Raw genomic sequence first — 23388 nt, 5'->3', positions numbered from 1 at the left:
TGTCTATTGGGCCGTGTAGCAATTCAAAACAAGCAGCTTAAATATCATTGTGCTTCCTTCTTTGTGATGGAAAATCAAGATGTAATAATCCCACATCATAAACTCTCTCTTATCAAACTTTGTCTTCCAGCCCCTTGATCCAACACACCAAAATCCTAGTCCCACATGTACACTACAGCTATTGCTAGGTCTTGAAGCATTTTTAGAATATAGTTTCTTTCCTCTGTTATCAGGCCCAATAGGTTTCTTGCTGGAATATTCTGATATTAGCACTGGTAATAGGCTTAGTGGCTAAGAGAGAAGATGTGGAAAAGACTCTACAGTGTCTTCCAGAGAGTAAGGAGATCTAGCTTTTGATAAGGAGTGGTAGGTTATTTCTCTGGGCTCAGAGATATTAGGGGAATCTAGAGTTTTAATATTTAGTCAGGGCAACAACTCAGATTTCCCTGATTCATATTTTATGATCTCACTCTTCCCCAATGAAAGGCCTGATCTTTATAGCAGGCCTGACCCCTGTGGGAGTTTAAACTTCTTCTAACATGGTTATTCTATTGATTAATTCTCTAGCCTGGTCCTCAGTGTTCTCTGCCCTCCTTCTATAGGAATTGAAAACTTCTTTGTTTGCTACTAAAGAGGCTCTCTGACTTTTTATTAGCTTCTAATTAGTGATTACTAGTAATCACACTCAGTTTATTATTATTTTCCAGAAAGTCAATTAAGTTTAGCAAGAGACCCAATTTGATTGGTATAGTGAGCTATTTTCTCCATATTTCTCCAATAAGCTACCTATTACTATTGCATTTTCTTCTACTACTATATTAGTATACCATTTCAATTCAGACAGGTGAAAGTATTTTTTAATCTTTATTGTTGAAAATATTACATATGCCCCCTTTTTCTCCCATTGACCTCTCCAGCCCACTCCCACCCCCACCCACCCCAGGCCTTCACCACCCAACTGTCTGTGTCCATGGGTTATGTATATATCCATACAAGTTCATTGGTTGATCTCTTCCCACCCATCCACCCTCCCTTGCCTTCCCTCTGAGGTTTGACAGTCTGTTCAATGCTTCTATGTCTCTGGATCCATTTTTGTTCATTAGATTCCACATACAGATCAAAATTTATATGGAAAGCATGCAACTTACGAAAAGAAGTAAACAATCCAATTAAAAAATGGGCAAAGGACCTAAATAGACACTTCTCAAAAGTGGATATACATAAGGCCAAGAGGCATATGAAAACATGATCAAAGTCATTAATCATTTGAGTGATGCAAATCAAAATGACAATGAGGTACCACCTCACACCTGTCAGAATGGCTATCATCAACAAATCAACAAATGACAAATGCTGGCTAGGATGTGGAGAGAAGGGAACCCTCGTGCACTGCTGGTGGGAATGCAGACTGGTGCAGCCACTGTGGAGAACAGTATGGAGTGTCCTCAGAAAATTAAAAATGAAACTCCCATTTGACCCAGTGATACCACTTCTATGAATATATCCTAAGAAATCAGAAACACCAATCAGAAAGAATCTATGCACCCCTATGTTCATAGCAGCACAATTTACAATAGCTAAGACTTAGAAATAACCTAAGTGCCCATTAGCAGATGAGTGGATTAAAAAAAAAACACAAACTGTGGTACATCTATACCAGGGGTCCTCAAACTTTTTAAACAGGGGGCCAGTTCACTGTCCCTCAGACCGTTGGAGGGCCGAACTATATTTAAAAAAAAACTATGTACAAATTCCTATGCACACTGCACATATCTTATTTTGAAGTAAAAAAACAAAATGGCAAAAACACCTGCATGTGGCCCGTGGGCCGTAGTTTGAGGACGCCTGATCTATACAATGGAATACTGCAAAAAGAAAGAACTGTTAAAAAGAAAGAACTGTTACCATTTGCAAAAGCATGGACGGACACAGGTGGAAGTTTTAACAACTATATTACAACTTTGTGCCAGAGGCTATCTGTGCCCTCAAAATACCAGTACTGGGGTTCTATTGCTAATTGTGTGGTGAATGTGGTGGATGGTCCAGTTTTCAAACTCCAATTTATCTCCTCCTTCCCTGGATCACTCCTGATAGCAATTGTTTCAGGTTGAGTTCCCAGTAAATAAATTTTAAAATGGAGTATCTCATGCAGATGGTAAGGTAGTGCCTTGCTAGCAATACCTGGTGAAGAGAGGGCAAAAAGGAGGGATTAGACTAAGGGAAAAATCAAGAAGAATTTCATGCTCAACAACAGCTCTGGCCAATCCCACAGAGAGCCTCAATAGCTAAACAGGCCTTTAGAGTTGTCCCAAGAGGAAGCAAGACGTCCAGGCCTTTATGCCCTTTTATTGAATAGGGATTGAATGAAGAACCTTGGCCAAAGTGTTTTTCCACTGCTGAGATAATCCCTGAAAGGGCTGACAGCTGAATACTGTCTTCCTCTCTTTCTTCAATACAAGTCCTTGAATGAAGCATAAAGCTCTGTTTGCTGGGGACACAATGATGGATAAGAAATTCCAGGCTTTTTGGTAGAAAGATGCACTTTGTTTTGCCACATCATAGTGATGAGTAAAGAAAACACACAGTGGGAGGTCATCCCAAGCTAAGTGTTAAGAGATGAGAAGAAATTATTCACAAAGAAAAGGAAGAATATTCCAGACAAAAAGGTCATCATGACAAACAGCGACATAGCAAAACCCTCCGGTAGCTCAGATTGTGGATAGTTTTGCATGGGCGTTAACTTCCCTACTCAGTAGGTGTTGACAGTCACTAGAAGGTTAATTTAAGCTGGTAGTATATGGTGAGGTTGGTGAGGTTTGCATTTTAAAGATACCTGGTAAGCACAGTCTACAGAATGGATTAATCAAAGTGCTTACAATTACCTTGTATGTACATAATGACCTTGCTTGACAAAAACAAACAAAAAACAGAGTAGGTTTCTTAAGAGGAAACTGACTTGATCTCCTCTATGTTTTGGTAGAAAACAAAAGGCATTGGTGGTAAGTGGATCATGGGACAAGAAAATGGATGCAGGGAAATCAGTTAGAAAGCTATTAAAATAGTGCAGGTAGAATTCCTATCAGATAATCTGTTGCTAAAGAAGAAAATCCTATACTGCAAATTTGAAGATTAAATAGATTTGCTTCTCTAAACTCAAATGAATTTATTTCAAATTGCTGGTCCCCTTTCCACTTTCCCTTACTTAAGATTTTGCTTAATAAGTGAACTATTTTTTTAATATTCACTTGAGGATATGTTTATTAACTTTTTTTGAGGAGAGAGAGAGAGAAAGACCTCAATGTGAGAGAGAAATATTGATCAGTTGCCTCTCATGTGTGCCCTGTCCAGGGATTGAACCCTCAACTTAGATATGTGCTTTGATAGGAAATTGAATCCACAACCTTCTTTTTTTTGGGGGGGGGTGTATGGGAATATGCTCTAACCAACTGAATTACCCAGCCAGATCTAAGTGAACTATTCTTTATCTCAATATGTGCTTCTTCATATTCTTAGCATGGCATACTCTAGCAGTTAGAATCTTATTCTTCATCTCACACCACTTGATACTACAGGGTAAATCTGGAAAGATAATAGAGGGAGCCAAATGCACAGCATATGGCTCTATCCTAGTGTTCCATGGAAAGAACCCTATAAATCAGACATGATGCAATCAGAAGTCAAGAAGCATATAATTGAATGGTGAACTCCAATATTAATTTAGTCTGAGACCTCTATTGGATGAGGAAGATTGAATTCTATGCACCTGACCTTTGGGACAAAGGATATAAAGAAATCATGACATATGTCTGGGTACTGTCTATGATTTCTCCCTAGTGAATGACAAAGTGGTTTTTAAGGAAACATGTGACAACAGAACTAGCAGCCTGAGTTTACCTAGTATATTCAAAGTTAAGAAGGAGGGATATGTTGTTAATCTTAATCCCATAGGGACAAGTGGACTAATCTCTCTTCCTGTGGAAATAAATGGGGTATCAGGATAGTCTATAATTCTTTGCTAGTTCATGAAAGACCTGAGAAGATAGAGTTGGAGTGCTGATAGACACCTCAGAGCAAGTCAGTCTTAAAGAGATCATTCCAGGAGCTGGAAGCAAAGAGGGAAAAGAACTATGAGATTCCCCATCTGGGAATCACCAGTTAAGAAGAACATCTTGAAATTGGTCAACCAAATCCTTTACCTCAGTGGTAGGAAGAGTCCTTGGACTTGAATTAAGGACCATTTGACAAGAGCATTCATCAGTGCTGGAGCAGTGGTGCTGCTACCAGAAGCAAAACAGAAGTCTTCAAAGGCCTTAAACTCTAGGGAAGGCCCTGGCAGGATGAGAACACTGATAAATCTCTGAATACTGTTAAAAAGGAGAGTAACCTAGTAGAGAATGGCTCAAAAAGAATCAAATGAGCCCTAGCTGGTTTGGCTCAGTGGATAGAGCATCAGCCTGTGGACCAAAGGGTCCCAGGTTCGATTCTGGTCAAGGGCACATGCCAGGGGTTGTGGGCTCAATCCCCAGTAGGGGGCGTGCAAGACGCAGCCAATCAATGATTCTCATCATTGATGTTTCTATCTCTCTCTCCCTCTCCCTTCCTCTCTAAAATCAATAAAAATATAAAAAAAGAATCAAATGACAATTTGAAATATATCAAAAAGTAGTTGCATTTTTAAAATTAAAACTGTTTGAGAGTACATATCCTGCTACATAATGACATGTATATACTGTAAGTGGAAAGCCATAAAAAACTCATTATGGAAATAAATGATTTCTCCTTCCTCAGAGTCTGTCTGCTTCTCTACACCACAACAGCTTTCTCATTATTTTGTGCTCCCTCATAACTTCAGTTTACACATGGATTCCTTGGGCCTTTTATCTATATCATAAATTTTCACCTTAAACTTCCACTGCTAACTAGAAAACATTTCACACGTGTCCTATTCAAAATCTAAGTTTATAGAAGCAAGAGTTGGACATACCTAAGTCATTTTTTTAAGCCAGGCAACAGAGGTCATTGTTGCCTGGCCAACGTATAGTCAAGGAACCATTTGTTACATACATTACAACTCAGGCAGCTAGTACTGTCACAGAGGCAGTTTCTTTTAGAAATGAGTGTAAACCAAGAAGGTGTGTTTATCAATCTTATATAATAAAAGGCTAATATGCAAATAGACCCAATGGTGGAACAACCGAACAAATGAACAACTGGTCGCTATGACGTGCGCTGACCACCAAGGGGCATGTGCGGAACATGGTGGGAATCGGCCATGGCAGGATGGTGGAGCAGGTGAGCGGGTGTGCCAGACCAACATGGGGTGCTGGTCGCTGTCATTGGGGCGAGCCTCTGGTGATTACTGAAAATTATTTGCTCCTGAGCACTGCGGTCCTGCCCGGCGCTCACACCTGCTGTCGGTGTCAGCCCGGCTCACACCCGCTTCTGGCGCCGGAGCTGCTGTTCACAACCAATGCCAGCACCCGCCCCGCTTGCACCTGCTACTGGTGCCCGGCACCATCACTTGGCGCCATCAGCAGGTGCAAGCGGGGCTGATGCCGTCAATGCATGGGAACAGTGGCAGGAGTGGGGTTTCCAGCAGACAGGGGATGGGGGGCCATGGAGGGAGGGGCCAGGCGGGATGCGGAGGATGGGCCAAGACCCGCCCCTGTGCCTACCGCAGCCTCTAGGCCCACAGTTCCTTTCAAGGTGCACTGGGCCCCTTGTATTTTCATGCACTGGGCCCCTAGTATTTTTATAATACACTACTGGAGTTTTCATATACAGATATTCCCCCTTATTCATGGTTTTGCTTTCTATGGTTTCAGTTATCCACAGTGAACACATCATCACAAGAAGGGTGAGTGTAGTACAATAAGGTATTTTGAGAGAGAAACAGAGAAAGAGAAAGAGAGATCACATTCACATACCTATTATTACTGTTTATTGTTATATCTTTTCTATATTATTAGTTACTAATATTAATCACTTATTATATATTTTTATAATAGTTCTTTTGTAGACTATATTGTTATAATTGTTCTACTTTATTATTAGTTCTTGTTATTCATTTCTTTCTGAATCTAATTTACAGTGTAAACTTTATCAACAGTATTTATGTGTTGGAGAAACTTAGTATATATTGGGTTCGGTACTATCTGCAGTTTCAAGAATCCACTGAGGGTCTTGGAACATATGCCCTGCAGATAAAGGGGACTACTATAATGTGCTCAGAACCCTTTTATAGAACACCCAGGCCATCTATAGCTTCCTTTGTTCATACACTGGGCATTGCAGGTGGAAAACCCTATTGGCTAGATCTTAGGAATAAAGTATTTCACCAAACAGGGAAGTGGTTTTATTGTGTCTGTTCCTTACTCCCAAATACCCTCATCATCTCTTCTGGGACCCTTTCTAGAATGCCATCTGATTAAAACCACCTGGAAACCCCTGGATTCTCTGTAGGGTATCAAGATTGAACTTTCACTGCCCTCTAGTGGAAGTGGAGGAGGCGGTTTGCTACTAATAATAATTGGGGTTCAAGTTTGGATGGATAAGTAGGATCCACCATATTGTACAAAAAGAACCACTGTGAAAGAGAAGAAGAGAAGATAGTTTTGTCTGGAGGGATAAAAAAGAAGTGTGTATAGGATGCCAAAAAATCTGGGAAGAAAGGAAGAGCAAGGAGGAAAGCCTTAATGCCAGGAGCCCCACGCTTGGAGAACAAACATGAGTGAAGGTGCAACCCGGAAGGTACAGGGAATAAAAAAGTTGTTTAATGGCAAGAGATGTGTAGGAGTAAAAATCCTCATTAAGGACTGTCTGATGGGAATGCCATACTCAGCATCATCTATTTTCAACAATTTCAGACTTCAAACCACTTGTACCCAATTATGTGTTCAATGTAATGCCAAACCCATGCCCCCTCCAAGATTTCCCATGGAATGCTTCCACACAATATCTCCTCAGCTCTAAAAGCAATGCCTGGAACATAATTAAGTGCTCAAATCTGGTTTCACAGACAGTAACATCAACAGGGACATCTAGACCCTAAGTAGATTATTGAAAGAAACTTGCGCACAAATATTTGAAAAATACAATAAAATACTGTGGCCTCTTAACTAAGACATTGAAACATTTATTTCTATGCTATACTTGAGACAATTTTTTAGAGTGAGTCAACTGAGTATTGTTTGCAGCCAAAATAGCTGGATGTAGGTAGGCCTCGCTATATACTAGAACTAGTAGATCCAATACAAATATGAGACATATGCTTTTCCTTTATAGCAGAAATGTATATCATGTTAAACAGCTTACCTAAAATTTGTCAAGCTATTAAGTTACTTAGGTGAGTAAATATAGATTCACTCTTAAAACCGGGGAGCAAATGCACAGTGATACTTCACTTCAACAAGCTATAACCAAGCTAATCCTACCAAAACCAAGAAGGTCTGCTTGTCTACCACAGCATTTTGTGGTATATTGATTCTAAGCAGAGAACACTGTGAAAATGGAAGAGTGTAAACTAGTTTTTGTTGGTGGTGACTCAACTTGTTGGTACAAGCTCATGATACTTTATATCATCTACTAGATTTCTAGCTTATGAAAGTCAAACATTTATGAGTAATATGTTGGAGACATATTGTCAAAGAATGATAACCAGTGCTTTCATAGGGCATTCTTGAAATTTGTCCAGAGTAGACTCTGAAAATGACTACCAATAACCTATTTCACTTTTTTAATGTCTGTATTTTACATGAGTAGTACAAGGAGAGACTCTGGGAGCTTCACCCAATAAGAAATAAAACTGTAAAAAAAGAAGCCATTGAATTTATGGATCAGCCACTGAAGCAGACTATAGCATTCCCCAAAGGGACAAAACTTTATACCCTAAGCAAGATCCAGGGAAAATTGTATTGATGTCAAATTAGAGTGCCATTGGCAAACACAAAATAGCTCAGCCAAGAAATATTTCCCCAACTCTGTGTTGAAGAGCTTGGAATATATTATGTGTTTGCGAAGAGAAACTAATGGGATTGTCTGTATTAAACCTCTGACATAAGTGTCTATCTCAGTACTAATTAATAAAGATTGGGGCCCCAGAATTTGCATTTGTAAGTTCCCAGAATGCCGGTGATGTTGATCTGGGAAACCACATTTTGCAAACCACTGTCTTGCAGCATCCCATTCTGAACTTACTATGTTTTAGAATATAATTTGAAAATAAGGATGGCAGTGACATACAACTTAGAAAGTTAAAAAAAAAAAAAGGAATGCTGATAACTGATTTTTCTTATACCCATCTCTAACCCTATAAGAAAAGAACTTATTCTGGAACAAACACAGTTCAGTAACCTAATAATATATAAACAATAGATGTATAAATTCCAAGTATCCTGTGGCTCTTTTATCATATTTCATTTAAAACATTAGTTTGATATTTAAAATAATTCCGGGGAGGGCTTAAAACAATATACCAGATTGAAAACACACACACACACACACACACACACACACACACACACCAAAAGGTGAAAAACATTCATAAGGCATACCCACAATCTTTTCTTTCAAGCTCTTTCCCTTTCAGTATCTTTCAGAGGCATATATACAATAGGAAGATTCTTCCTTGGGGATATGAAACATTTGAGGCTACAGGAACTCCTGGAATTAGACCAATTAACTGAGAACCTGAGGAACATGGCTAAGTTTCTCTTTGCCTCTGAAAATATGGGTTTGAGTTACATTCAGCGGAACAAAAAAGATCCCAGTGAATTGGGTGAGTTTTTGCCCGAGCCCTCAATTCTCATTTCGCCCAATTCAAGAGTTGCTATATAGTTGACAACTCATGTGTTATAGGCAATCATCCCCCGTGCAGTAAAAAAATTCACTATAACTTTGACTCCCCCCGAACTTAATTACCTATTTAAAATTATGGGTTGACTCTAATAATCTATCTTGAAGTGGTTTTAGTGGGATATCACCTCTGGATAAAGGGTTGTCATGTGACTGAATCCTATCCAATCCTACCACATTTTCCTTGATTACAGTGATTGGACTAAACTGAATACCTCCCCTCCTGGAACTTTCCATCTGGAGGCAAGAGGAAAGTTTGCATCTTTTTATCAGGACTGACAGAGTCCATGTTATTGAAATGGAAGAGATAGCATGTTAATCAAGTAAATAAGAGATAAGCAAAAATGGGATATGGACAGAAATAGAGATTCTCAATGAGAGGAAGAATGAAGCAGCCTTAGAAGCAAAAATGTGGGCTACATTGCCTGTATTTCAATTCCAAAATGTCCATGGATCTTGGGCAAGCTACTTGACTTCTTTGAACCTCACGTTATTCTTCTCTAAAATGGGTATCTTCTAGGGTGCTTGTCAGGACTGAATGAATTGAGATATATATATGCACACACATACACACACGGTGGGGATAAAGTGAATATACAGTTGTTCATATGGAAAAAGACATGTATGTTATGATTATTACAATAGCTTTATTAACTGTGAGTTTCATGCATTCACAGCTGTATATCTACTTTTACCCCAACCTATGTATATATGTATTTTTTCCTTAATTCCTATTCACATTTCCCAGCCTGTATGTGTGTATAAATATATATAATTATTGCTTAGGACAGTGTAAATGTTGTATATATGTTGAATATTTTTATGACATTTTTAGTCCCCAATTCTAGCTGGTAAAGTAAATAAATAGGTCAAAATAGCTTACACCTGCTACTATCATAATTAATTTGCACCATAGATATCCCCGTTTTTCAAACTGAAATGTTAGTGCAACAATTACCAGGTATATTAAAGGGCAGATGCCCTGGGGAAAAAAAAGTATATATTGGTAGAGTGGTGTTTTATCATATATATTTATAGAACTGTACTTCATTTTTATAAAAATAACAGCTACTGACCTCTATTTACTAATTCATATTAATATTATAAATTAAGAATGTATAAATCAATGAGAATAAAACTATATTATTCAATCATATGCTATATTTTAAACCAGTGATTTTTTAAACAGTGTGCCACAAGAATTTTTAAAACATGCAAAACCTGACTAGTCTGAAGTACTGACCTCTTTTCCCTTAGACCCGTGGTCGGCAAACTGCGGCTCGCGAGCCACATGTGGCTCTTTGGCCCCTTGAGTGTGACTCTTCCACAAAATACCACGGCCTGGGCGAGTCTATTTTGAAGAAGTGGCATTAGAAGAAGTTTAAGTTTAAAAAATTTGGCTCTCAAAAGAAATTTCAATCGTTGTACTGTTCATATTTGGTTCTGTTGACTAATGAGTTTGCAGACCACTGCCTTAGACTATCAAATAAAAAAAAAATGACAATAGCCAACACAACAATAGCAATCCAGTGTGAATGAATCTAAATTATACCTATTTTTGTCAGATCAGCAAAAAATATAACATAAATTTTGGTGTATAGCAGAATTTTAGTAATTAATTTATGTGTGCCATGAGATGAAAAAGGTAAAAAATAACTGTCCTAAACAATAATTATTTTTTTGTGAAATAGGGAGTTCAAGTTATCTAATATAGAGCTTTTAGCTCTAAAGATTTTGTAGAATCATAACTCTTTAAAAAGTTGTATTTTTAGAATTATAGACCTTTGTTACAAGAACACATTTAGCCTCACTTTTATGTTAAAGATAGAGGTCCAAAGGAGTTAGTATGATTTCTTCAGATTAATCTGACAATGGCAGGTACTTACTTAAAAGATGCCAGCAAAAAGGAAGAAGAGAATTAAAATGAAAGCACAGACAAGTTTAAAAAATGATTTTCTTAATTTTTTGGATGGAATTTTTTTCCTCCACATAGTATGGAGGAAATTGAAGGTGGAAGGTCAGAAACCCATATGAGACTACCAGAAAGTGCACTATAAAACATGTTCTACAAGGAAGTAGAAAGAAGTGTTTACCTTTACAGGTGGAATGGTTACCTTCATGTTTCTTAATAAAACATTGTGGGCTTTGCACATAAAGATAAATTAAGTACTGGCTGTTGGGGCCACAGTTGCTAGAGACACAATAACATCCTATAATTTGATTCCTTTTTTTGCTATTAATTACCTTCCAATAAGCCAATATTGAAATCAGTCTAAAATATTGAAATGTAGAGTGAATTCAATATTCTAATCCAAGTGAATGGTGTGAAGTTTTAAAAAAAATCAAACAAAAAGAGGAACTCATATGAAACCACAACTGTTCTCAGGATAAAAGCTATCCAATAAATCAAGTTGAGACCATAATTCACTCATCTAAGGTCAATAAAATGACAATATTATAATAAATGTCTGTGGTATTTCTCTTTGAAATATGACCCTTAAAATTCCATATGCATAGGTGGCTGAAATTGTGAGTCTGTGCTGATGTAAGGCATATATCTTAAGCAGAGAAAAGTGAAATATTTTGAGAAATCCTTCAATATCAAATATAATTTCTGCCAAAACAGCTAGTTATGTTTACAGGAATTTTCTCTTATGAATCTGAAGAAAAGTTTAAAAAAAATACAAATACACAGTGTCCCAAAAATGTATACACACTTTAATAGGAGATTCTATTACATTTTGAAAATGAAACATCTACCTAATAAAAGAGTAACACGCTAATTGACCATACCTTCACGACGCCCACCAGCCTATCAGGAGTGAGTATGCAAATTAACCCAACAAAGATGTCAGGTTAATTTGCATGTGCAGGTGCTGAGCATGGTGCAGGATGCTTGCATCATCACCATGGCGATGACGCAGGCGTTCCGCACCACCCCAGTCGCTCCAGGCCTCTGGGCAACATGGGAAGGCAGAAAGGCTGCTCCAGCCAGAGAGAAGGTGGTGCCGGCAGCCAGGAGAACGAAGGCCCATTCTTGCACGAATCTTCATTCATGCATTGGGCCACTAGTCCTCTTTAATAATAGACAAATATGCAAATTGACCATACCTCCGACACACCCACAAGCCACGCCCACCATCCAATCAGAGCAAGTATGCAAATTAACCCAAACCAAGATGGCTACAGCCACAGAGAGCAAGGTTTCCTAGGTAACAGAGGAAGCCAAGCTTTCCGCCTGCCCTAGCCAGGCCTAAGCCTCCACTCAAGCTACAAAGTTTCAATTATAGAAGGTAAACAAATTCAAACAAATGGCGGCAGAATGGAGCTTGAGAGAGCAGGCCAGGGTTGCCGCTGGCAACAGGGGAAGCAAAACTTTTCGCACACCCTGGCTGGGCTCACCTGCTTAAGGCAACAAAGTTTCAATTATAACCCCAACACAAATGGCTGCCGGCCAGCCTCGGAGGGAGCCCCAGGCTTGGCTCCGCTCCAGGCTACAAAGTTTCAACTGTAGAAGGAAAATAAATTCCAGATACCAGGGCCTCTGCTTGGGTCGCCAGGGGGTGTGGCCAGCCTGCAAACCACCACAGGCCCCTCGCTCAGGCCACCCCACATCCCAAGGGAAACCCCACCTGATCCAGGACGCCCTTCAGGGCAAACCAGCTGGCCCCCACCCCTGTATCAGGCCTCTATCCTATCTAATAAAAAAGTACTATGCAGATTGATCATCACTGCAACACACAATATGGCTGCCCCCATGTGGTCAAAGATCCTGCCCCCATGTGGACACAAGATGGCCACCACAAGATGGCCAGCAGGAGAGGGCAGTTGGGAGGCACCCGGCCTGCAAGGGAGGGCAGTTGAGAGGGACCAAGCCTACAAGGGAGGGCAGTTGGAGGTGATCAACCCTGCAGGAGAGCACAGTTAGGGGTGACCAGGCCGGCAGAGGAGGGAAGTTGGGGGCAAACAGGCTGGCAGCAGAGTGGTTAGGGGGTGATCAGAGTGGCAGGCAGAAGCGGTTAGGGGCAATCAGGAAGGCAGGCAGGTGAGAAGTTGGGAGCCAGCAGTCCTGGATTGTGAGAGGGATGTCCGACTGCCCGTTTAAACGGGCAGTCGGACATCCCTCAAGGGGTCCCATATTGGAGAGGGTACAGGCTGGGCTGAGGGACAACCCCCCTCCATGCACGAATTTCATGCATTGGGCCTCTAGTATTTTAATAAACAGTGTCTTTATAATTATTCAAAGTGTGCATACATTTTTTTGGGACACACTGTATATGTTAGTACAAAGACATAGGGGAAAGCGGGGATAGCAATCTGTGCCAACATGCTGTTTGGCTCCATTCTGTTCACTTCTTCATGCTTATCATCATCTATCCTATTTGCTCCCACCATAGGATTAATTCTACTCTATTGTGAATCTAGTTCACCCCTGCCTCCCAGGACAGGTTTTGCTTTAGGCTCCTGCCCTCAATAGACATTATCTGGCGTCAAGATCATTCTTGCCTCTGGGCTCTGTATCTACTGCTCAAGCTGTGCTTAATAATGTACTCACTTTCTTTGGAACTGAGTCCTTAAGCTGCTTTTCCTTGGTCCCTATCCCATGTTCCCCAGCCTACATTTAGATCCTATGCTATGAGTTTTCAGATCCTCAACAAATTTCTAAAGGTGGTTATGTTCTGCTCCTTTATTTCTCCCTCCTTGTACTGAAAGACTAGAGAATACTTCTCTTACTCCCAGAACAGAAAGTTCTCAAACTCTTTGTCTTTATTGACTGCACTAATTATAACCCTTTTGGCCCACACTCTGATCACATGTTAGAATCTTCTGATGTGAATTACTTTTCAGCCTCACCCTCCTTTAATTTTGTATAGTAGTGTCCCAAGTTGATTGCTTCTGATATCTCATCTCTATAAAATTAATCTAAATGTCAACTGTAAGGAATGAAGGAATCATGGTATTGAGAACTTCCAGTAACCCTTCTGCAGATAGAGAAGGGCAAGTATGGAAAATTCACTGGATAATTAATAAGACATGAATGAAAACAGTACCAGGCAGTGAAAAAGACCGCCTGAAAATAGAAAGTACGAATCGGTAATTGTTCAGTGCCACAAGGTTTTGTAATTCCTCTAAGTATTACTCTGTGGGCTTGTTAGGGGAGATTAGGCTGTGGTTACCAGGAAAGAATTCTGACTTCAGATTGACATAGATGGCTTGAAATGTTTTAGGAAGGGAGGGTATTAATAGTGCTAGTATTGAAGTAATTGGGCCCAAAATTTAAAAGAGAAAAAGGGGTCACTGCTGTAGAAACCTCTGTTATTCTATGATTTAAAACACTTTCATTATACGTTTGCTTATTAGTTGACAGAGCAGCTGAGTGAGGGTATAAAATTGAAAGTAGTCTGTGGTAAAAGAGAGAAGATGCTGAAATGCAGATTTCAGAGAAGATGTAACACTTTGTAATGGTTACTTCCAGTATGATGAGGCATGAAAAAGGCAGTTCTGTGGGGGTTACACAGTTTTAAAGAACTTGAGTGCTAAAACAGGTCAAATTGACACAATGAATAGGCTGAAGGAAAAACAAGTAAGTAAGAGGATACTGCAATAGTAATTCTAAAAGAATGATACAGAAAAGTGGGATGAACTTGATCTGATATATATATATTTAAAGTGTTAATATAAAATATATTTCAGCTCAGGCTAGCATGTCTCCACCAGGGAGTCTATCAACTGGCCTTTCTCTGACTGTATATATTCCTCTATTTGTCACTTGGAATATTCTGCCACCTCTATGTTTAGAACTTGTTAATAAGGCCCATGTTTATTCATTTTGTAGGGTGAATATCTAGCACAATACCTGACACATAATAGGTGCCAAATATTGGGTTAAATTGAACTATATTAGAAAGAGTATAAGAATTGATAATTTTTAAAGAGATGAGAATTTAACTTGAATATGATTGTCTGCCTAAAATCCACAGACAGAATTGAATGAGCAGACCAATAGATTAACATACTGAAAGGAATTCTAGAGATGAAATAGGCAGGTTTAGGGAATAAAGACAGTCCATGGGGGAAGAATGTATAGGTGAGGTCTTGGAGCCACCAGAGGCATACATTCACAGAAAATAGAAAATGCCACAGATTAAGGGGGGAGGAAGGCATACATTCACAGAGGATAAAGAAAATTCACAGAGTACCGGGGAGAAGGAAACATACTTTCACAGAAGATAGAGGAATGTTGCAAGATAAGGGGAGAGCGAGAGGGGGGGGCACCACGTGGGTTTTGGACTTTGAAACAAGAGTGACTAATTAGGAGAGCACAGGGTCATAAAATGGGGAAGGGGTCCAATTAGAAAGGAGCATGAAGAGATAAAGAGCTATAAGATATATAAACCTGAGACAAAGGGACATGAGACAGATTATTTTGGGGGGGCCCTCCCCAGGGATACCCTGCCCAGATGGAGTTTGTTATGCTTCCAATAAACTTCTACATTTTTATTAAAGAAATCTGTTAGTCCATGAATTTATTCTTCATCTTTGTCGGACAAGGACCCACGAGAAGAAGTCTGCAACCCAAACCCCACGTTTCAATAATCCAGTCTTCTTCTATATAAAAATATTTTCTTCCCATATGTTTTCTCTCTGATGCCTCAAAGTTCTACTAATAAACACTTGTTACCATGTTAAAAAGAAAACTAGGACTGCTTTTAATAAGTTTAAATGAAAGATGGTACAAAGAGGAACAAAAAAAAATCCATTGATTTAAGAAAGACTCTGTGTGCTCAAATACTGAGTGGAGGAAATGGCTTAAAATTTATCATATAACACAAATTGAATGATTCAGCAGCATGAAGCAATTATTTAAAAAGATAACATTATGCTGGAGTATATTAATAGCAGTATGACAAGCCTTTTATGGATAGTAATCTTTCTCCCATATTTGGCAATAATCAAGCCTTTCCTAAAGTATTTATAAGAGTTGTAGAGAAATTGGAGCTCTTTCAAAGATCAACAAAAATGAAAATAAGACTATTAAAAATGAATAATAAGACTATTAGAAAAGATGAAAGGGACTCGGGGACTCCAAGGGGGTCATAGAACAATAAGGAGGATCATGAATTAAAACTTGTCATCAAGCCCAACCTAATACTTGGCACAAGACTCTATAAATAACTCGATTAATTAAAGTACTGACATTGAGGCTCAAAGAAGAGAGATTTTTTTGTCCTGCATTAATATAGTGGCCAAAACTGCATGAAATAGATTAAAATTCTAGAAGTAGATTAAAGGTTATTTGAAGGAGACTCTGATGGTATCAGGTGACTAAACACTGGAACAAACCTCAGTGAGAGATCTTAAAGTATTTCTTCATACTATTTATTAGACTCATTTAGATGACACTGCTTTGAATGACTTAACTAAGTCCAGCCGGGAAACAGAGGCTGGACTACTTGCCCTTTTAAGCACTCTAACAGAATTATAATACTTACTGGTACATTACATTTGTTTCTGGTCTAGAAGTCTGTGACTATAATTTTATTTAATCTATTTCCCCTGTGTCCATCATTACTATTTTCATATTTCTCACTTTCGCTCTCAAATATATTTTCTTAGAGATGATGGAGATTATTTATTTCCTTCTTTTTATTCTGACCTGGTAATAGATTTGAATGAAGTCACACAAAGAAAGAACTCTTGATTTATAAAATTGACTACATCTTTTGCATAAATAGTAAGAGTAATAATTATTTTTATAGTATCTATTAAGGACTTAAATGTTCCTTGCACTAAAATGGGGATTTTATATGCTTTATCTCATTTACTCCTAACCAACATTCTCTGAGAAAGGTAATATTATATTATCTTTCATGGGTGAGTAAAATTAATTTTTAACTATAATTCTAAGTCACAGGAATTAAAAGTCGGAGTGGTGATTCAAATACAGATCTTTCTGAGTCTAGATCACAAATTCTTAACCATTATCCTATTCTACTCTATTCTATCCCTTCCTTCATGTTTTTTAATTCAAAATATATTTTATTTATTGAAACACCTATTTATTGTATGCCATGATTTTTGTTGGTGTTAGATTGGGGCCCCAAGGAAAGAAAGTCTGAAATGAAAATTTGCTAGCAGGAGATTTATAGGGCATACTCCTAGGAACAACATTTTGAAAGAAGTGAAAAAAGCAAAATTGGGCAGAGGGAAAAGGATGAATTATAACATGGTTGCAAAAAATTCTCAGCATGACTCCTGGGAGCTCTTAAACTGGATGGCCCTTCAGAGTTGTTTCAGATTGTGGCAAGGGGTCTGAGCCTTCATAGTCTCATCTACCAGTTACAGTGGGGCTTCCCCCAGGGATGGTACTTACCTTGGTAAGGAAGATCCCCTTCAACCAAGAGCAATTCCAGGATAGTGACTCAACTTTGGGCTTCTCCCAAGTGGGATATAATAGCATGAAAACACATTAGGAGTATGTATACTCAAGATGCTCTTCTACTAGTGAGAAATGGGATAAACTATCCAAATGATATTTTTCTGAAGCAAATGGTAATAAATATAAGGAAAAAATAAATAAAGCAAGGGAGAAGAAATTCCAATATGAGGGTTGGATATGAGGCAATTTAGGTAAAGCTTCATTAAGAAGGTGACATTTGAGCAAAGATTTGAAAGAGATGAGGAAGAGATGCACAACACCAGCAAGAGAAAGAAGTATTTTTGTAGAGAACAATGCCATGCAAAAGTTTCCAAGAAGGAGCATGACTGAAATGTTTGAGGAACTGTGAGGGGAAGGGATGCAACTGGCCAGTGTGGCTGGATAGCCGCCTGCAAAGGGCAGAATGATAAGAGATCAAAGCCAAAGAAATAATAGGAGATAGGAGGCCAGAAAATGCAAGGGGCTCAATGACTCCTTAAGGCCATTGGGATTTATTCTAAATGAGTTAAAATGTTATTTGAGCGTTTTGAGCAGAGGTGTGAATGATCTGATAAATTCTAAAAGGTTTCCCTCTTATGTGTGAATAACAGACTATAGGGAGCCAAAGGCAAAAATAGGGTAGAGTTAAGCTATTGCAATAGTCCTGGGAAGAACTGGTGATTGCTAGCACCAGGGTGATAATAATAGAGGTGATAAGACTTGGTTGGATTTGAAAGGTGGAACCACATAATTTGCTTATCAAAGCTCCACAACTTACTTAATGGCCTTAAGCAAACCACTAGTTTCTTAGAGCCTTAGTATACTTTCCATAACATATGGGTCAATATACCTACTCTACTGAGTGGATTGTGAGGATTGTGGATTGTGATGAGTGGATTGTGAGGATTGAGTGGATTGTGAGGATTAAATGAATATATATGTATATATGTGTATATATATATATATATATATACATTTATATATATATATATTTATATATATACACACATATATACATACACATATATATATAAATGATGTGCTTGGCAAAGGGACTAGAATACAATGGATGGCTAAGGAATACTACTTCTTCCTTCTCTTGCCTTCCACCTTCATCAGTGTGTTTTTACTTTCATCACTTTACTTGGTCTTAAAAAAATATACTCTAAGGCAAGCATTAACTTTTATTTATAAATGAGGACATATAATGCCATCAGTTTAAATAATTTATGTAAAATTGTGCTGCAAGGTAATGAAACATCTCTGGACTTAGTCCTATTGTTATCAGAAAAGTGCACAGGTTGAATTTCTCCATTGCTAGTGGGAGTGGGTTTCTCACAATATCTTGATAAAAAGAAATTTCTAAGATTCGCGTTGGAGAATGAGTGGTTATTATTATCCTGGAAAATGTTGAGCTGGGGGTTCAGTACAGCTAGAAGCAAAGCCAGTGTCCAAAGTTTCCATTCCCTGGTGGAGTTGAGTCTGGCACAGCACCAGGCTGATTCCAGTCCATCAGTTCATTGTGAGTGGGGTCCACATGGCTGTGGGCCACATGAGTGAATTTGGGAGAGCATGCCTCCTGCAACAAGACAACCAGGAGCCCAAGAGGGCCAAAGCAAGAAGGCCCCTTGTTTAGGAACTTATGTATCTCAGGTTTCGCCTCCTTGCAGTGGCCATACCTATTCTGGCCTATGATTAGTTCCCAGATTTGATTGATAGGCAGGTACCTTCCCACATCAAACAGACCTTATTGAGCATGCATCTAAACTGCCTCTGTCCAGTCCCTTCCCACATGGATTTGTGGGGAACACACTTGGAGAATGTTAAACTGTAGCTTCCTGGCAAAGCTGTACAAATGGTATACCTATATTATCTGGCCTCCCCTTTACCTCTTTCTTGTTACTGATAACCAGGTTGTTACAATAGTTTCACTATTACAGTGTACCTTCAAGTATATAATGAGGCTTCCTACATGTTGATGTTTGAATTCTTCCACATATCTCATAAGTCTCATAAGAAGCAAAATGCACCCTACTTTCTGATGAATTTTAAAAATGTGCTCTCCAAATTTTAAATTTTAAAGGTTTCTTTTGAAGAAACATATGCTATCCCAGCTGTCTACATTGGGCAAAGCAGCCACTGACATAAGAAGAAAATAAGGAATGGAATATAACATTTCAGATACACTGAGACTTTTGAATACTACAAATGCAATTAAATCAAGTTAACATGCAAGTATAAGAATTGTGGAAGAGTGAAACTCCCTGTAATGAATGTAGACTTTCAGACTTTCAAAGGCAATAGTCTCAAAAACAAACAAACAAAAGGCAATAGTCTCTATAATACATTGATTATTAATAAGCCAGAAAAATCACAGGTTATTAAATTAAAAAATGCCAGCTGTTTCTTCTATTAATATATTTAAAGTCACATATCTACTTATATTATTTTTATATAAGACTAGAGGCCCAGTGCACAAATTCGTGCACATTGAAAGGAAATTAATTAGAAGAAATATTTTAATATAACTATTCACCCTTTCTCTATAATAGAAGTGTCGACCAAATTCACGATCGACAATGACAAATTGAAACACATGCATGCGATTGGCGAAAGTGAGAGCAGTATATGTATTGTATATGTGCGAGTCAACTTAGCCTTTTATATATATAGAATAAAATTGTTTAATTAAACCTGCTTTCTGATTTAGCTAAACTTTTTCCAGCCCAGTGAAGCACCCCAACTTCTCTTTCAGGTAATTGTTGGCAACACAGCAGTAAATATCAACGAAGCAGGTTATTATTGTAGATCACGCAGGGAGAATAAAGAGTAAAATGTTTAACTGCAGCAGTGTTTGACTATATTCTGCACAGGGAGAAAACTTGAAATCATTTTCAAGTTCTACCATTTCTTACTTCTTTTTAGTTGGGTCAAGTTCTAAACTTTCTAAATCTCTGTTTTCTGGCTAATGAAAAGAAAATAGGATTCCACCAAGTCTCCCATCTACCTACTCCAGAACTTCTGTGAGGATCAAATGAGATGAGGCATGGAAAAATGCTTCACAGACATTTGATTAAAGTGTAAAATGTTTGCACCTGGCTATAAAGCAGGTTGTGTTCCTGGGCTGAAGAAACTGCAAGGAGGCTAGTCGCTAGGGAGAGGAAGCTGGGTGTTGCTATGTGATGTCATTACCCAGAACCCACAGAGACCCTTTCTGGGCTGGACTGTGGGCTGCATTTTGCACCATAGGGTCTTGGCAGCGTTGGCTGCGATTTGGTGGAGTGTTGCTCAGGGGTGGTGGTGGGGCCTGTGTCCCACTTGGGGGAAGCTGAGTATTGGTTTGTCGGTGCCAGGTCCATGGTGCTGGCCAGTGTGCATCATGGCAGCTCCTGCATTGAGTGTCTGCTCCTTGGTGGTCAGTGAATGTCATAGCTACTAGTTGGACAGTTGGAGGGACACTTAGCCTTTTATATATACAGATTTCATTATAACAAGTTTTATAATGTTCTTCTAACTCATAGCCACTATGTGGATAATTATACAGAGAGTCAGTGAATGTCTCCACATGTTTTATTTTCTCATGGTCAGAACTGGAGGTATAGCAGTAGGTTATGGTATTGTTGGAGATTTTTATTGAAAGTCACAATGGTCCAAATAAGTTTTAAAAAATCAATAAAAGAAAAGAAAAGAAAAAATTATTAGACTTGCTAATAACTAATCCTGAGCTTCCAAATGGAGACAATAACTTAAATACAACTATTTTTATATAATTAACTGATATTCCATGTTTGTCATTGTATGATTTTTTTTCCAAAGTAAATTTTGTTTTGGGCACAGATCATTGTTATCTTACTTTGTTTGTAAGAGGGCAATAATAATAGAACTGCAAGAGTCCCAAAGGAAAACAAGGGCTTCCCCAGCTGCCTTCCCCATCCAGAAAATCTCCCTCTACCAGGGAAAGTACACATAAAGGCAAACTGAAGGGATGGTTATGGGAGCCTCAAATAAGCCTCACAGAATCATCATAGGAGCTTGTTAAACATTCAGATTACCATCCCACTTGCAAATGCTCCCAAGTCAGAATCCGCGAGGTGAAACCCAGAAAGCATAATTGGATATTTTCACATACTAAAGTTTAAAAAATCACAGTTTCTAACTTCAGAAAAAGTTAGTGAAACTTGCTGATCCTCAGTTTCCTTATGTGTAAATTGGAGGTAATTATATTCACGTCATAAGATCTTTGTGAAGGTTACATTAGAGGCAACATGTGAAGCATGCAACGATCAGTACTAGTTTGATCATTGTTGTTGACTCAGAGTTCATGGTTTTCTGGGCTGGTTTAATGGAAAAACTAAGGGTGTGAGAATAGTTTCAAAAAGCAAGTCAAGTAATCATGAAATTTAGACATATTACAGATTTAAATGAAGCCAAGAAAGAACTTGGCAGCATAAAGGAAAAATGTGTTGGAGAGTCTGAGAGTCTCAATGAGGTCAAAGAAAAATGTGTAGTAAGCCTACATGGAGAGTTGGCAAGGTGGAGAATGGAAAAGAAAGTGTGTTCCCCTTCCTCAAATTTTTAGAATGCGCGCGCGCGTGTGTGTGTGTGTGTGTGTGTGTGTGTGTGTGTGTGTGTGTGTGTGTGTGTAATGGTTGGAAATGTGATATGTACTATCAAAAGTATATGACATCAACTACAAAAGTTGTAAAACATAAGGCATGGGACAATTTGATATGGGACAATTTAAAACCCTCAAGACAAAATCAGAAACTTATTTCTACTGCATCCGAAGAATCTTTTCTTCTCTCCTAAATAGCTGTGTCACTCTTTATGAGAATAAGAGGCTAGAGAATAGAATTAAGAGAAGGAAGTTGCCAAAGAACAGGGAGTTAAAATTTAAGATTTCATTGTTCTAGTGGTTTCTGAGAACAACAAGGGTATGGTGACAAAATTAAATAACTAATGTAAAATTGAAGGTTAATGGGGTTGAAGTCAAGTGCCTGTGATATAGCAATTTGTCTTTTGAATTTCCAACATAACTGGGAGGATGGCAGGATTTGGGGATGGAGAGGAACTTTGTACTGTAGAGGCAATAAAATGATCAGGGAAAGGTAGATAATGTAGAGCAGGCTTGCAGATGAAAAAAGTAAGTGCAGAGGGGCTAAGGTCATGGTGAAAATGTACATTTCACTTACTTAAGTTTGAAAGAATAATGTATATAAGTGGGCCACATTATGTAGCTGGAGTTACACTTCCCAGCCTTAGCCAGTTCCCCTGAACATGAGAGAATAAGCAGTGCATGCTCAGGCAGCTTCACAAAAAGCTAAGTTCCTTGGAGGAGCACCAGATTCTCTGAAGCCAGAAGGCTCTGTCTGGGGAAAGGTGGAGGATGCTGGGAAAGCTGTCTCCCGCGGTGGGGCAGGCCCAGATTCCTGTGTGCTCCTCCAGTTCTCAAAGAGGGACTCACTCTCAAACGAGGAGTTGGGGCTTTATGTTCTGTGCACATCACCTTGAAATTCTTATTAATTTTATCTTTGAATTTGTGTTGTATAAGTGAAATCTATTGGGATGATGGAGAATGCATGGGGACTGAGAACCTTGCTTTTTGCTTCACCTGTTGCCCTGCCTTCCCACTGTTTCCCTGGACAAGACATTGGCCACCTCTGCCTCACACCCCCCCGCCCCCCCCCCCCCCCCCCCCCCCCCGCCACTGCCAGCAACTGCTGCTGCCCCCAGCAGGGCACTAGGCAAAGAGTTGGGGGAGAGGGGGCAGTGAAGAGTCAGGAATGCAAATCCCACACTGGAATTTGCAGGGCAGACTGGGCTCCTGTGAGGGAATGTACTTACCTTTACCCGGAGGGAGCATGACATTAAATAATTCTTTAAAAACCACTGTGGCTGTTTTAAAAAGAGACCAGAAAAGAAAGGAAAAAGCACACGCCCATGCGCACGCACACACACACACACCTGCGTTTTACACAAGAGGACCCACATTTACATTTTGCTGTGCTGGGCCTTACTAATTGTGTAGCTGGCCTTGACTGGAGGTTTCCAAAAGTAACAGGGGAAGGATTGTAGGAGGAGAGGTAAGTGTGAAAAGCAGTTAGAGAGAGGGGACA

The 23388-nt window shown here is 39.0% G+C and overlaps 1 protein-coding gene across 2 annotated transcripts in view; it reads right to left on the bottom strand.

Moving 5' to 3' along the window:
* The window catches only part of CCER1 (coiled-coil glutamate rich protein 1), a 129351-nt gene that overhangs the window by 89186 nt on the left and 16777 nt on the right, over window positions 1-23388 (bottom strand). The window lies entirely within an intron of this gene.

This window comes from Eptesicus fuscus, chromosome 7 (genome assembly GCF_027574615.1).
Source record: "Eptesicus fuscus isolate TK198812 chromosome 7, DD_ASM_mEF_20220401, whole genome shotgun sequence".
Lineage (NCBI taxonomy): Eukaryota > Metazoa > Chordata > Mammalia > Chiroptera > Vespertilionidae > Eptesicus > Eptesicus fuscus.
The sequence above is the reverse complement of the archived record's forward strand: the minus strand, read 5'-3'. Positions and strand labels throughout refer to the sequence as shown.